Raw genomic sequence first — 11,979 nt, 5'->3', positions numbered from 1 at the left:
CAGAGCTCTATCTCTGACTATCGATAGCAATAACGCTAGACAGACACAGACAGAGGGGGTAGAGACAAATGGATCAATAGAATAGAATATACACTTTTTTGATCCCGTGAGGGAAATTTATTTCTCTGCATGTAACCCAATTTAACCAAATTAGTGAACACGCACAGCACACAGTGAACACACAGTGAGGTGAATCACACACTGACCCAGAGCAGTGAGCTGCCTGCCCAACCAGCGGTGCTGTGGGAGCAGTGAGGGGTTAGGTGCCTTGCTCAAGGGCACTTTAGTGGTGGACTGGTTGGGGATTGAACCGGCAATCTTCCAGTTACAAGCCCCAAGCCCTAACCAGTAGGCCACGGCTGCCCAGAGGGAAGGAGGGAGGGAGGAAAGAGGGAGGGAGGAAAGAGGGAGGGAGGGAGGGAGGGAGGGAGTGTGTGTGTGTGTGTGTGTGTGTGTGTGTGTGTGTGTGTGTGTGTGTGTGTGTGTGTGTGTGTGTGTGTGTGTGTGTGTGTGTGTGTGTGTGTGTGTGTGTGTGTGTGTGTGTGTGTGTGTGTGTGTGTGTGTGTGTGTGTGTGTGTGTGTGTGTGAGAGAGAGAGAGAGAATGACGGGGGAGGGGTGAGAGAGTGTCTGTGAGTCTGTGTAGAAAATTAGCAGGGGACGAGAGAGACATGCAGCTGAGAGAGAGAGAGCACCTACTCCTGCTCAGCTAAATGGATGGAGTATATGACACATGCAAGCACAAATAAACCTAAATACTCACTTACTGTGAACATGTCTAAAGTCAAAATTTCAAAATTGCAGCATAGGTTGATATGATTATAATTATTCGTCAACTCGCTTCAAAATATTTTAGCTAAAACTGTGTCCACCACAATCATTAATGCACTTTCTAAAAAACACAAACAACACCAAATTCAAAACTTTGCATATGACTGTCACTACAAACACACTAACTAATACTCATTTCATCCAAATTAGTCACTGTTTTCTACCTATAACACCAACTTTTTGTTTCTTTTACAAGACACCTAGATTCAAACCTTCGCCATTTCAATATACTTTTGTATACTTTTTAATATACTATACTCAGAGCAGTGAGCTGCCTGCCCAACCAGCGGCGCTCAGGGAGCAGTCAGGGGTTAGGTGCCTTGCTCAAGGGCACTTCAGCTGTGGACTGGTCAGGGATCGAACCGGCAATCCTCCAGCTACAAGCCCCAAGCCCTAACCAGTAGGCCACAGTTGCCCAAAGGGTGTGTGTGTGTGTGTGTGTGTGTGTGTGTGTGTGTGTGTGTGTGTGTGTGTGTGTGTGTGTGTGTGTGTGTGTGTGTGTGTGTGTGTGTGTGTGTGTGTGTGTGTGTGTGTGTGTGTGTGTGTGTCTCTCTCTCTCTCTCTCTAGAAAGCCGCGCGTGTGTCAATGTGTGTGTGTTAGTTAGGGAGGACCCGAGAAGGGGGGTGACAGAGTGCGTGCGTGTGTCTGTTAGTTGCAACAGAGAGAGAGGCAGAGAAGGACAGAGAGGAGGGAGCTGTGTGATTGGGCAAATATGAAATTAAAAATAACTCACTTTCTGTTAACATGGTTAAAATCAAAATTGCAGCATAGCTTGATATGATTATAATCATTCATCAACTCGCTTCAAAATATTTTAGCTAAAACTGTATCCACCACAATCATTAATGCGCTTTTAAAAATCACAAACAACACCAAATTCAAAACTTTGTATATGACTGTCACTACAAACACACTAACTAATACTCCATCAAATTTCATCCAAATTAGTCACTGTTTTCTGCCTATAACACCAACTTTTTGTTCATTTTATAAGACACCTAAGTTCAAACCTTCGCCATTTCGATATACTTTTGAAATTCAAAAATCTGGTCGCAATTTCTCTTGGGCAACCCCTCAAGATCATTTTACTGCTGAAATGACATAATTTCGATAAACCGTCTAGGAGAAGTATTTCAAAATACATGATGTGCAAAAATCAGAAAATCTCACATAATTCAAATTCTTCTAAGATTCACTATATAGTTTGAATGTAAAACTTGTTCAGAATAATACAACACACATGTCCACCAAATTTGGTTCATTTCCGTGAATGTATGTGTCAACCACAGTAGACGGCGCGCTAGGTGGCGCTATAGAGTCCCTGAGCCACACCCTAGGCCACAGCTCTGTGTCTGAGTATCAAATGCAATTCTACATATGCCAGCTAAATTGCAAGAGTTTTAGAGCATGCCAAGTTGGTGAAAAATGTTACTGGTAAGAGAATTATACTATAATAATAAGAAATATAGCCGCAAGCGGCGATGGCGGGCCCGAGCACCTGCGGTGCGGAGACCTGTGACATTTCGGAATCTAACAAAGCAACATGTGTGGGTTGGTGTGCCTGTGCATGAGCAACATACATGCCCACTAAATTTGGTTCATTTTTGTGAATATATGTGTCAACCACAAAAGACAACATGCTAGGTGGCACTATAGAGTACCTAAGCGACACCCTAAGCCAGAGCTCTGTCCCTGACTAGCGGTAGCAATAACACACAAGCCTACCTAATTGTGTCAATGTATGTGTCAACCATAAAAGACAACGTGCTAGGTGGCACTATAGAGTCCCTATGCCAAACCCTAGGCCAGAGCTCTGTCCTTGACTAGCTGTAGCAATAACACACATGCCCACCAAATGTGACTAATTTTCGTGAATATATGTGTCAACCACAACAGACAACACGCTAGGTGGCGCTATAGAGTCCCTAAGCCACACCCTAGGCCTGAGCTCCTTTTCTGACTAGCGATAGCAATACGAAAGAAGTCCAATAAATTTGGTTCATTTTCATGAATGTACACGTCAACCACAACAGACAACAAACTAGGTGGCGCTTAGTCCTTAAGCCACACCCTAGGCCAGAGCTCTATCTTTCAGCAGCGACACCAATAACACGTAAAACCACCAAATTTGCTTCATTTTCGTGAATGTACACGTCAACCACAACACAATCTGCTAGGTGGCACTATAGAGTCCCTAAGCCACACCCTAGACCAGAGCTTTGTCTCTGACTAGGGGTAGCAAAAACAATTTTGTCTGTGAAATTTCTAAAGTACGCCTTCTGCCACGAAGATAAATTGTAGGGTTTTAAATGTTCAAAAAAAGAGTGAAAGGTCCACACACTTCCTCTCACTTAATTTACTTTATTAGTTCAAGGGTTTTAAATGTTCCTCATAAAAAGTCTTTTCGAAGTCCAAATAAAAGAAAATGTTGCCGTTATTGCTACGATAGACCGTTAAATTTACATGCACAGGTTTTGTACACCATTGTCATGGCCAAATTCAAGCACTTTTTAAGGACTTTCAAGACCAGTTTTCCAGTATTGAAATTGTGTGTGAACAAATTCAAAGCCCTGTTGTTTGAGGTCACTGTAGGATAAAGAACCAGGAAATTTGATACAACCTTAGCCGAATACTGAACCAGCAACTATCATTAGGTTAACTGAATGGGGCATAGAAAATGAGTGTTTGCTGCCCTGTCATATCAAGTTTCCTTGTTCTTTTTCTTAATGACAGCACTCGATGAGATTGATTCACACCATATTTCAGGGGTGTGATTGGCAAAGGACAAAAAAGAGGAAAATATACCCAGCACCCTCAGGAGAAAGTTTTCAAAAATGACCCCTTAAATGATAACATCAGATGACTTTTATGAGAACTGTTTATAAACTGTGATACATATAAACATTATAACATATATCGAGGGCTGAGAACCAAAGGGGCAGTTGCGTAAGTGACATTTTGGTCAAAATTGAGTTATATACATCACCTGAAAGCTCTTGATGAGCTCTTTTTAGCTGACACAATTATAGAAGTAAAATATTTATAAATATTAAATGATTGACTAAAACAAAAACCAAAGGTCTTTAACTGTGAACATAAGCAGTTAGATTTGTTTTGGCTCTATTGTAAAGTTGGTGAAATGTCACTTAAGCCCCTGTGGTTCTCAGCCCTCGATATATATAGATATACATAGACTATATTGTAATAAGTCTACGACTAATTTATAGCAAAGTAGCCTAGGCCTACTGAAGACTAAACCAGATATGGCTGAAATATGTAGGGCAGCTATCATGATCATTTTGCCAACAATGATGTAGAACCATGGATTTTCCTAGTTCATGACATGCTTTGTTTTCACTTAAACCAACATAAAGTTATAATGTTGACTACATGTTTTAATATAGACCTACTTGATAACATATAGGGGTCATTCCACCTCAATTCAACAAATGCCTTCTGCTTGACCATCTCAGATTTCCTTCAAAATTTTACCACCTGAAGAGTAACCATTTAAACTGACTTAGCCAAAATATAAGATTGGTATACCTAATACATCCAGAGAAAAACGTTTTTGAACATGGTACCCCCCTTCTGATTTTTGGCACATTGGCGCCCTCATCTAAATCTGCAGCAACATTCAGATGTCATTATCTCAAAAAGTGTTCAAGCTAAAGACTTCAAATTTTCTGGGAATAATGGTTGCTACCTATAGATTCCACATATTCATTAGTAGGCCGTATGTATTGATACTGACTGTGTTTCAATCTTGTGAAATCAGAAGAAAAATGGCAGATTTTTTTTCAACCCCCACATTGGGTGCTCCATTACACAATTTGTAAACAAAATGTTTGACAAATGGTTATGTCTCTCTACAGAAGTGTTTAAGCTGTCTTTGAAAAAGTAATTAAGAGGTGTCTATATTGCTTTTTTGTTGTAAGTATTGTAACACAAAACTGAAAAATAATCAATTTGGATGATATTGTATCTCCCCATTACAGAGGTATGACACGCTATACCAATGAATTGAACACATCTCCAGAAAGAGTATGAAATGGGCTTTCAGACTGTGAAATTTCAAGATGGTATTATGGCTGTAGTTATTAAAAAATTTTTTTTAAAATATTGGTCTATTACAACAATTAGCGTTGCTTTTTGTGCTATTATTTAATGATTTCATAATCCTTGTCTTATTCCTAAGTATCAGATGTTTATGTCTCATACTGCTAAACATCTATATTTTCATTTACTTGCTGAGTGATGAACTAATAAAATATTTCCTGTATTTCCGAAATAAATTGCTGCTGTCACTATTTAATGCCACTAGATGTCACTGTTCATGGATATCAGCAATGTGTTGTTATAGTAGACCAATATTTCAAAAATAACATTTCAATAACCATAGCCATAATACCATCTTGAAATTTCACAGTCTGAAAGCCCATTCCATACTCTTTCTGGAGATGTGTTCAATTCATTGGTATAGCTTGCCATACCTCTGTAATGGGGAGATACAATATTATCAAAATTGATTGTTTTTCAGTTTTGTGTTACAATACTTCCAACAAAAAAGCAATATAGACACCTCTTCATTACTTTTTCAAAGACAGCTTAAACACTTCTGTAGAGAGACATAACCATTTGTCAAACATTTTGTTTACAAATTGTGTTATGGGGCACCCAATGTGGGGGTGTGAAAGAAATCTGCAATTTTTCTTCTGATTTCACAAGATTGAAACACAGTCAGTGTCAACACATACGACTTACGAATGAATATGTGGAATCTATAGGTAGCAACCATTATTCACAGAAAATTTGAAGTCTTTAGCTTGAACACTTTTTGAGATAATGACATCTGAACTTTGCTGCAGATTTAGATGAGGGCGCCAATGTGCCAAAAATCAGAAGGGGGGTACCATGTTCAAAAATGTTTTTCTCTGGATGTATTAGGTATACCGATGTAATATTTTGGCTAAGTTAGTTTAAATGGTTACTCTTTAGATGGTAAAAGTTTGAAGCAAATCAGAGATGGTCAAGCAGAAATTTTCTCTAAAATCCGTTGAATTGAGGTGGAATGACCCATAGCCTACCCCCTTAGTCCTCTAGCTCTAGTCCTGTACAATATAATAGTGAATAGGCCTATTGATATATTGATGCTGTTTGAAGAGGTTGCTTGATGATATTTAAGTTCCAAAGAAAATCAAATTGCACCACTCCCTATCCTTCCTAGTCAGGGAGCCATGGGGTCAGACCTGGCTTTGTCGGTTAAAGTTTTTTTTTTTGCAGAATCTAGTAGACTAGGGGTACCTCTTTAAGATTTAAGAGGGTGCCCGGTGATATCCCTTGGGCAATTTCGTATATTAAGCCTTTCTTGTCCAATGTGTTGACTATAAGGCGGATATACTACAGGTGAATAGGGTAAAAAAAATTAACAAGCAGATATCACTATGAAACTTCACCAGTTGATTACTTAGATCAATATGGAAAATAAATGTATTACAAGTTTTCTGAAATTTAATGTTTGAATATGCAAATTAGGTATGATGTAATTAAATATGCGCTGATTTGCATAAACGTAAAAAGATCAAATCTGAACATTGGGTAAAGCCAGTTTCAATTTTTTTCTTTTCATTTTGTTGACATAAGAGATGAAAAGTATTTTAGAGAGGGAATTATGGATATCTCATTTAGTTATTCAGTAAATCAGAAAATACTATACCAGCCTTTAAAAAATCAATTTTCGCCATGTTTTTTGGAATAAAATGTCATGTAAATCAGGCTAAGAATAATATATCAACAAACCCCTCTGCAAAATCCCTCTAAACATGGTTAGGTACAAGACTGAAAAGTTTGGTGTATGTAGATGCTTGTGAAGTGGAGATTTTGTTCTCCGAGTGAGAGAGGAAACTCATCCATCCGCCTTATATTCAACACATTGGACAAGAAAGGCTTCATATACGAAATTGCCCAAGGGATATCACCGGGCACCCTCTTAAATCTTAAAGAGGTACACCTACTCTACTAGATTCAGCAAAAAAAAAAACTTTAACCGACAAAAGTGAAGTGTTCCTTTAAGGTTCTCGTGAGCTTTTGGCAGACCAGACCAGTCACTAAGCCATGGGGTCAGGTTGCAACCAACCCAGGTCCGACCTGGTTTTGTTGGTTAAAGTTTTTTTTTTTGCTGAATCTAGTAGAGTAGGTGTACCTCTTTAAGATTTAAGAGGGTGCCCGGTGATATCCCTTGGGCAATTTTGTATATTAAGCCTTTCTTGTCCAATGTGTTGAATATAAGGCGGATATGGATGAGTTTCTTCTCTCACTCGAAGAACAAAATCTCCACTTCACAAGCATCTACATACACCAAACTTTTCAGTCTTATACCTAACCATGTTTAGAAGGATTTTGCAGAGGGGTTTGTTGATATATGATTCTTAGCCTGATTTACATGACATTTTATTCCAAAAAACATGGCGAAAATTGATTTTTTAAAGGCTGGTATAGTATTTTCTGATTTACTGAATAACTAAATGAGATATCTATAATTCCCTCTCTAAAATACTTTTCATCTCTTATGTCAACAAAATGAAAAGAAAAAAATTTAAGCTGGCTTTGTCCAATGTTCAGATTTGATCTTTTTACGTTTATGCAAATCAGCGCATATTTAATTACATCATACCTAATTTGCATATTCAAACATTACATTTCAGAAAACTTGTAATACATTTATTTTTCATATTGATCTAAGTAATCAACTGGTGAAGTTTCATAGTGATATCTGCTTGTTAATTCTTTTACCCTATTCACCTGCAGTATATCCGCCTTATAGTCAACACATTGGACAAGAAAGGCTTAATATATGAAATTATCACCGGGCACCCTCTTAAATCTTAAAGAGGTACCCCTAGTCTACTAGATTCTGCAAAAAAAAAAACTTTAACCAACAAAGCCAGGTTCACCTAAATTATGGCATTTGGCTCCCGGACTATCCAAAGTAATATGTCCATCACCTTTCCTCCTAAAAACAAATGTCTGGCCCTACTGTTATAAGCTACATCATTTGTTCAAGTGCACACACTAAATGGAGAGCTAGGATTAAAATTCAAACTGTGCCTTTAAATAGGCGACTTTTTTCATCTATCAGCACAATGCTACAGGCCATTTTCACTAAAAAAATCAGCTCAATATTATGTGCAAGACAAGTTTACCAAGCATGCCAATGTGTTAATCTCTTAGCACTGTCGTCATACGTTTTCTCATAGTGAGATGGCTATCCCGAAATATGTTTTGAATGACGTCTTGAATGACATCCCAGACAGCAAAGGAGTCCAAAACGGACCCGCGCTCAAGCCGCCACATCCGCCTGACAGTCAGCCTCCGTTTTGGATACGGGCACAGAACACATTTCGCCTCCGTTAACGCGCCTTCATACGGCGGATCCACGCCGGTCCCTTTGCGGATGCGCACATCGAACGCGCCCTTCAAATCTGCTAACGGTTTCCTTCCTCAGTTTTTTCGCTGATGGAGTGCGGTGGCGAAACAGCGGTGTCTGCGGGCTCACTGTAAGTATGCTTCTATATGCTTTATTTATGCAGTTACCTAGTATATTCAGTGAAAACGTACTCCCATAACACAAGTTACCAACTTATCTAGCTTTATTTGCTGATATAATCCGTAATTTGCTATACTGGCCATCTGATGATACACACCAGCTAACGTCTAGCAGCTAGCTTGCGCACGCTAATTTAGCTCACTTTCGACAGGGCTAAATCTTGCCCAACTTGGGCTTTGTTACATTTTTAATCAAAGCTAAACTCAAAACTCAGTTAAAATTGAGCGAAGCTTGATTTGGTTGAACGCTAACTTCATATATGCCTGTGAACAACAAGTTGGTTTGCGTGAGCTAGCGTTAGCTTGTTGGCTAACGATAACGTTAAACTGTCATGAATATTTTTTGTTAGCAGCTAACGTTAGCAGCTAATGAAAGCTTATATATTGGACTCGGGAGTCTTTAAGAAGACTTAGCTGCTAGATGTGTTTACATCTTATTTCGTTCTTGGAGGGAGGCTGATTTCACATTGTTTACCTATCCTGGATAAGATAACGTTTGTGATTTTAAATTATGAACGACGTATCGATAGTTCTAGTAGCAACTAGCTGCTAGTAATGCAAGCTATGCGCCATGTCAGGCGCATGCTCAGACCTGTTTAAAACTTTTTGAACTCGTAAATGGCAGCAAGAAATACCCTCGGGATTCGTGCCTTTACATTTGTACACGCGTTAGCGAGAAACCGGCCTACTATTCAATCTAAAACTTCTGGTTTTCAGGCGTGTTTCCTGGTGAGTTTTTCAATTGAATAGTAGAGATTGCTCGTTAACTTTCATAAAATATAAGGGCACAAATCCCGAAGCCATTTATGAAGAAACTGCTGTCAATGAGGTCATTTAATGCTGAACGTTTTTTGGAGCATGATTTGACTGAAAAGGAGAAACACATTAGAGGCAGTAGTTGACTTGATGCATATCCTTGCTTTGCTTTGTCACAGACCAGACTCTTTTCAAAGTTTAGAATATGGGAAGAGGAGCTAAATTGGATCAACACCATATTCTCTGGATCCCAATATAATGCTATTTTGATGGGGTGTAATATTGGTAATAATAAATATTTGCCTTTTTCCCCCTGATGATAACAGTTATGCATATGTATGTGTCTGTGTTACAGGTCATTCACAAGTGGCTCCAGTCTGGTTTGGGGGTCTACCCTTTCTTATCATGTCCTGCCACCCAATAAAGTAAGCTATACAGCCTCACATTTGATTTGTTTGACTTGGATGTATAAGTGGTTATGATAACTATTTGGCCATTTATTTCTGAAGATAGAAGTAATGCATATTTTTGTATATGTGTTACAGGCCATTCACAAGTGGCTCCAGCCTGGTTTGGGGGTCTAGCCTTTCTCATCCTGTCCTGCCACCCAATAAAGTAAGCTATACAGTTTTACATTTGAGTTATTTGACTTGGATGTATAAGTGGTTATGATAACTATTTGGCAATTTATTTCTGAAGATAGAAGTAATGCATATTTTTGTATATGTGTTACAGGCCATTCACAAGTGGCTCCAGCCTGGTTTGGGGGTCTAGCCTTTCTCATCCTGTCCTGCCACCCAATAAAGTAAGCTATACAGTTTTACATTTCATTTATTTGACTTTTGGTCCACACATTAGTCATATAAGATAACCATACTGTATGCCTTTGTAACTGGTGTTACCAGTTCAGGATGAATTGAAGGTAAATGTCAACATACATAAATGCCTTTCTCTGCTGTAATAAAATCCACTGTTTACCTCAAAAGCTCTCTAATAAAATGTACATATTTTTTTTTATTTCAGAAGAGAAATTACTTAAGGCCTCTGCAACTGCTTTTACCAGGTAAGGATGAATTGCAGATACATTTCAACATAAAAAATGTTTTTAGTCTACTTTGATAAATTCCTAATTTCCAGTACCTACAAAGCTCTATAATCAGCATCATTTTTGTTTAATCTGTGCATGCAAATGCTGTGGTATAACTAACAAGTATTTGTCTCTGTGAACCACTTTTCTATTGCCTTTTTACATTTTCAAGTAACAGGTCTTTGCCATCATGTCGTAAACCCTCATTATATTTACTGGAAGACTACACTGTGCACATAACAGAAGCATTCCGTTTGCAGAGCATCTGCTGCAACACTGTAATCAATGGAACTCTTTAGATGTGATAGCGGCATGTACAGTATGTTTGAAAAAATTAGACTCGTCTTCTAAAACTATTTTCATGCTCTGCGAACAGAGTGCTTCACTTGTGGACCCAGTGTAGCTGTCTAGTTACAGGTGATGGATTGTGTCACCATTACAGCAGCCTGCTGGTAGCGGTACCTTTATATTCATGTTGCTGACATTCAGTTGAAAACTAGTAATGTACTGTATATGCTTCCAAAACGTAACTCATTTTGTTATGCTTGTATGATTACAGATGCTGTGAGAGAGCTATGCCCTGTGCCGCGGCTTCTGATTCAGTACAGCAGTTCAACCAGCCCAGCAAACAGGAAAAGCTCAAGGAGGTGTCTTAACTATCAGCATTCCTACCCAAACAGATCAACCTACTGTTATGTCCAACTAAGAAAAACAATGGTCTGGTATGAAGGTTATCAGTGTTTTGAAACATAAATATTCATTAAATAATAATAAAAATGTTTGACACTATTTATGGTTGCATTTCATTTTACTTTATTATCTGTTTAAGGTATTTATTGTCTACGATGACTTATTTCATTGAGCATTGAGGTGCCGGTGACAAGTGTCTACTATTGTCTAGGAATTGCATGAAGGAGTTAAAAGTTTGTAACTTATTTAATAACTTGTAGGCTGTAGTGTAGCAGAGTTGAATTCATGTACTGTAAAACCCATATTCTAATGCTTACTGTTTCACACAATGAAGGTATTTGGCTGTAAAACCACAAGGTGCTTCACATGATAGATTTTGACTTAATCATTATTATGGTTGATACAAAACTTACTTTATGTAGCCTAGTGATATGTTGGCAAGTTAGATTAGGCTATACAGTGGATTTCTGTAGTATAGTTTTGGCCATAATAAGATAAATCAGCAGGGATATAGGCCAGATGAACTGCTTCATGAACGGGTCCTAAACGGATCCGGGAGGATGATAAACGCCTCCGAAATGAATCCGCGGCGGATGCGCTGTTTAATTCGCGGGTCCGAAATGACTCCGCTGCGGATGCACGTCCATTTCCCGGGTTCGAAACGGACCCGTAGCGGATAAGCTGGTTCAAGCGCGGATGCGGATAGAGTCCGCCACGGAGTCTGGTCGGACCCGTGATGCGTAACCGCTTCGGACCCGCCGCGGTGTGCAAGTGGACGCAGTTTCGGACCCGTTTCGCGGATCCGTTCCGGAAGTCGCGGTACCTCCGCGGCGGATCCGCTACGGAGTCAGTTTGCTGTCTGGGATGGGGCGCACGGAGATAAGGCTGGAAAAACGCGAAATGCCAAGGTGATAACTAAACAATTGAGTTGACCTAGGGTAGACAGGCTTTGTGGCTAAAACTGAAAACCAGTAGGCTAGTCTGTCACAGCTAACTTCAGGCACTGTAGCC

At 39.1% G+C, this 11,979-nt stretch overlaps 1 long non-coding RNA gene across 1 annotated transcript; it reads left to right on the top strand.

The window, feature by feature from the left end:
* Nucleotides 1-8,350: 8,350 nt before the first annotated feature.
* LOC134100036 (uncharacterized) lies at nt 8,351-10,996 on the top strand. Its single transcript, XR_009941197.1, has 6 exons — nt 8,351-8,386; nt 9,547-9,616; nt 9,737-9,806; nt 9,927-9,996; nt 10,215-10,254; nt 10,838-10,996. It is a non-coding gene; the product is annotated as an uncharacterized LOC134100036 (long non-coding RNA).
* The last annotated feature ends 983 nt before the right edge of the window (nt 10,997-11,979 follow it).

This window comes from Sardina pilchardus, chromosome 2 (genome assembly GCF_963854185.1).
Source record: "Sardina pilchardus chromosome 2, fSarPil1.1, whole genome shotgun sequence".
Classification (NCBI taxonomy): domain Eukaryota; kingdom Metazoa; phylum Chordata; class Actinopteri; order Clupeiformes; family Clupeidae; genus Sardina; species Sardina pilchardus.
Note: the sequence above shows the minus strand (reverse complement) of the source record. Positions and strands in the feature narration are given on the sequence as shown.